This window comes from Triticum urartu, chromosome 5A (assembly GCF_056163025.1).
Source record: "Triticum urartu cultivar PI428250 chromosome 5A, HENAU_Tu73, whole genome shotgun sequence".
NCBI classification, from domain to species: Eukaryota; Viridiplantae; Streptophyta; class Magnoliopsida; order Poales; family Poaceae; genus Triticum; species Triticum urartu.
Window position 1 is genome coordinate 531,998,457 of NC_141877.1, and position 4,147 is coordinate 532,002,603.

Here is a 4,147-nt window from a genome sequence, read left to right on the forward strand (position 1 = left end):
GTTCATATTTTTTTATATAAATTTGGTTAAACTTTATGTAGTTTAACTTTGACCAAATTTTATATACGAAGTAAAAAGAAACGAAGGAAGTACGTTCTATCACCAACGCTTTTTCGCTTTTTCGGCTAGGCATCTTGGCGTGGCATGGCGCGAGTTCCGAGAAGGTCATAGAGCTCGATCTCCCGTGTCGGAGACATTCAGATCAAGATCCGAAAGTACATATATACAGTACGTGCGTATATGTAGACGGTGGAGATATGTTGGCCGTGTCTTAAGTAGCTGCCGTAGCTATATCCGTTGCTGCGAATTAACCTGTGATTGAGTTGGTTAGGTGGACAGTGGTATCCCCAACCCATCAGGGTTCAAATCCTGGTGCTCGCATTATTTTTGGATTTATTTCAGGATTTTCGGTGATGCGCTTTCAGTGGGAGGAGACGTTCCCGTCGACGACGAGGCGCCTACGGTGACTTCGTAAATCTCAAGATGATATGCCGGCTCAGTCTCTCGGAGGTGCTCATAGGGGTAGGGTGACTTCGTAAATCTCAAGATGATATGCCGGCTCAGTCTCTCGGAGGTGCTCATAGGGGTAGGGTGTGCGTGTGTGCGTTCATAGGGATGAGTGTATGCGCGTGTATATGAGCGCTTGTGTCTGTACTGATGCTCAAAAAAAAAGCTATATCCGTTGCTCGTGCTAACTTCTCGAGCGTAAGAGCATCTCCAACAACGGCGCTAAAAGATGGGCGCGTGGTAAAAAGAAAAATTTAGTACATGTTGGACGTTTTGGCACGCTCCAGCGGCGGCGGAAAACTAGCGGTGGAGGGAGGGGGGGGGGGGTGGGGGTGGGTGGGGGGGGGGGGAGGCGGCAACGCGCGCTAGATTTGACGCGCCGCTTGCCGCGCGCCTATAAATTGCGGCGCTCGCCACGCGCCCTCGACACTGCCACGCGCGCTCTCCCCGCTCTACTCTGTCGTTTGCTCGCCGCTTCCTCGCCCCTGCCACCACCGCGCCACCATGTCGCCGCGCCGCAGGGGATCGTCTGGCTACCGCCGGGTCCACGGGCGCCCCGGCGGCACGTACTACGTCGAGATCCGGTCCCGCGACGTCCGGCTCGGCCTCGGCACGTTCGGGACCGCGAACGAGGCCGTCCGCGCGTACGACGCGGCGACGTGACGCCTAGAGAGGCCGCCGGCGCAAATGAACTTTCACGACGTCTTCACGCGCAAGCAGGCGCAGGCCGTCGCTCCTCCGCCTCGTCTTATCACGGACCAGGACCGTGAGGAGCACCGTCGGCGGCAGCGCCGCCTCCTCATCGCCGAGGAGGACGAGCGAGCCATGGTGGAGTGGCGTCGGCGTCACCCGGAGGACGTCGCCAGCGAGCGCGCCTACTGGGCAGAAATGACGGAAAGACGCCGCGCGGAGCGATTGGACAGGCGTCGGCGGAAGGCACTAGCGATATCACAGTGCGATATCGTTGAAGCCGGTGGGGAGTCGATCTTTGAGGATAATGATCCTTGTTGGGTGGACATGTTGCTCGATACCTCGAACAACACCAGTCCGGATGAGGACGAGGACGACTCGGAGTAGGTTGTAGTTGCACTATCTAATTGCATCATAGTATGTAGTTGTATTGTAGTTTTATCTATCTATGCTATGAACTATGTAATATATCTATATATTGTTTTTTATCTATGAATTTATGTATCATTTTTATTTAAAAAATATGTATGCAAAGTGTTTGTGCGATAGCGCGGTGCATTTTAGCACGCCTGCTGGAGCTACGTGCGTGTTAAATTTTAGCGCGGCTGCTGAAGGCAGCGTTGCCCGCCGCTCTTTTTTAAATAATGAACACGCTGCAAAATACTTTTTAACGCGTCGCGTGTTGTGCGGCGGTTGGAGATGCTCTAAAGACCCGATGGAGACCCGGTGCCGGTGGAGTACGAGTGATGCAACGATGGCAACTGCCAAAACTGAGATGCTCACATGAAGAAACTACAGTAGCACTAGTAAATCTGGGCAGAAATATTAATCCCGCTAGGGCCCACTCTGAGTAAATAGTGCGTGCGAGTCCTCTGGGCAGCCCTGCTTGCTGAGTGCCGATAGCGTCCGCAAACAAACCATGACGGCCATGTGAACAACTGAACATTGGCGCTGGCCTCTGCTTTTGGCGTTTGGAGCGACCCGCTTGTCTTGTGCGCGCTCGCCGGCGACAGAACCCACTGTGCCACGTTGCTCCATCCTCCTCGGTGGCGGCTCGTCAGCTCCGTCGGGCGTGCACACGCGCGTGCTCCCGCGGCCCGGCGGCAAGTAGTACACCCACCACGTGAAGCGCCACCGGGCAAGCTGATTGACAGAGATACGGTGACTTGCCTTCAGGCAGTACTGTGCATGCATGCACCTGCGACTACATGAGCCAGCACACTCTGCGAAATGCTGGCAGGAGCTGCATGCATGCATGCATGCAAACCGTGTGCACGGTCCGACTGGATCAGGAGCACGTACCGCAACACGAAAGAAGAAACCTCGCTCTCGCTCAACCACACCGGAACTGCCTGCTTCTGCTGCAACAAGTAGAGCAGCATCGTTTCATTACCACTTCGTGAATAAATAAGCTTTCGACAACTGATAATGGGAGTGGTTAGACGCCACGGTCGCCGGTCATGGGCAAAAAGCGCATGCACCGACCGATCTGCTCGCAGCTATCTGCTAGATGGCCAGCGGATAGATAGATCCGCAAGGGACAACGTTCCATTCGTTCAAACAATTTAGATTTCCATGGAAATTCCTCTTGTCGTAGCCAGAGATCTGTGCTTTCCTTTCCCTATCTCGGCAACGCGTTGTGCACACGTCGTCTGGTATATTCTCTCACGAGAGTAGTGACAGGCAGTACGTGGTGCGTAGAGCATCATCATCAACAAGTGAAAAATCTAGCTAACTCATAAACCTTTTTCCATATGTCACACTTATTGGTATATAGTTTTCTACGACCACTTGACGTTCGATTACGTGTCCCTGTCACTGATGCCATGTCAACGACATCCAACTCACGTCCCAACGTTAGAGCACACACACACCAGCAGATAGTAGAAAACTAATCACCAACCTGTTTTTGTCTCGTTGACGAAAGGCGGGCTTGTCAAAAAGTATACGAGAAACCCTTCTTTCCAACCATCAAAAAGAGGATAAAATGGCCTAGTTCCTAATAAAGTAGTGCACGCATTATAATCCCGCAGCCACTCTCATTCCATCCAAAAGGGGATAAATGGACCTGAAGTTGTGCATTATAAGCCAGCAGGCACCAACAGGTTCTCAAGTTTTCTAGGCCAAGTAGACAGAGCAGATGAACCACCGGTTAGCAGAAATCGAAAAAAAAACATGGCGTCGTTTCTCTCTTGTTGCATTGCCAACCAGAAAGAGAAAGGAAAGGGTACTAGAAAGGAAGCCATGCATAGATTTGATTTTCATCCCGTGTGTGTCTCCTCCATCCATCAACATGGCCAGCGAGCCAGCTTAGCTTAGCTACTCCCGGTCCCGGACATAAACGTAAGATCACGGCGCCCTACCCTGTCACTTCGCATTAGTGCAAAGGTCCCTCATTTTTAAGCAATCTAGCTAGGTTGGCTGTTCTGTTCACAACGGAGCACCGCGATGTTTCAGTTAAACTTTCTTTCTTCCCTGAGAAGTTGTTCTCAGGTATGTTTGCTTTAGTACTACTACGTGGTGATGTTTCTCTAAAGGCATGCTTTCCTTCACCTACTGGGGATGCATCTGATAGAGTACTCCATTCGATGCCACTGCCAACAGCAAGGTGCCTGAAACGCTACTGTTAATATGGTATGCAAGGTGCCATTACCCTCTTGTTTGCTCCTACTTTTGACGGTGCTAATTCAGGTAGTCCCACCAGATCCACCAGAAAAGCTTTCCTGTCGTAATGACATTGGTTTTGTTTCCAGTGAAGATCATAAGCAACTTGACAAAAAGCACGAGTAATGCATCATGCTACATGCATCATTGCAGAATCACGAGGCAAAAATGTACTGCTCCCTCTGTTCCTAAATATAAGTTTTTCTATAGATTCCAATATAGACTACACACGGAGCAAAATGAAGATTTGCTACATCTACGTAAAATAGGTACGTAAAGTTACATA

The 4,147-nt window shown here is 51.0% G+C and overlaps 1 pseudogene; it reads left to right on the forward strand.

Annotated features, from left to right (window-relative positions):
- Positions 1-1,011: 1,011 nt before the first annotated feature.
- LOC147972552 (uncharacterized) lies at positions 1,012-1,584 on the forward strand (annotated as a pseudogene).
- The last annotated feature ends 2,563 nt before the right edge of the window (positions 1,585-4,147 follow it).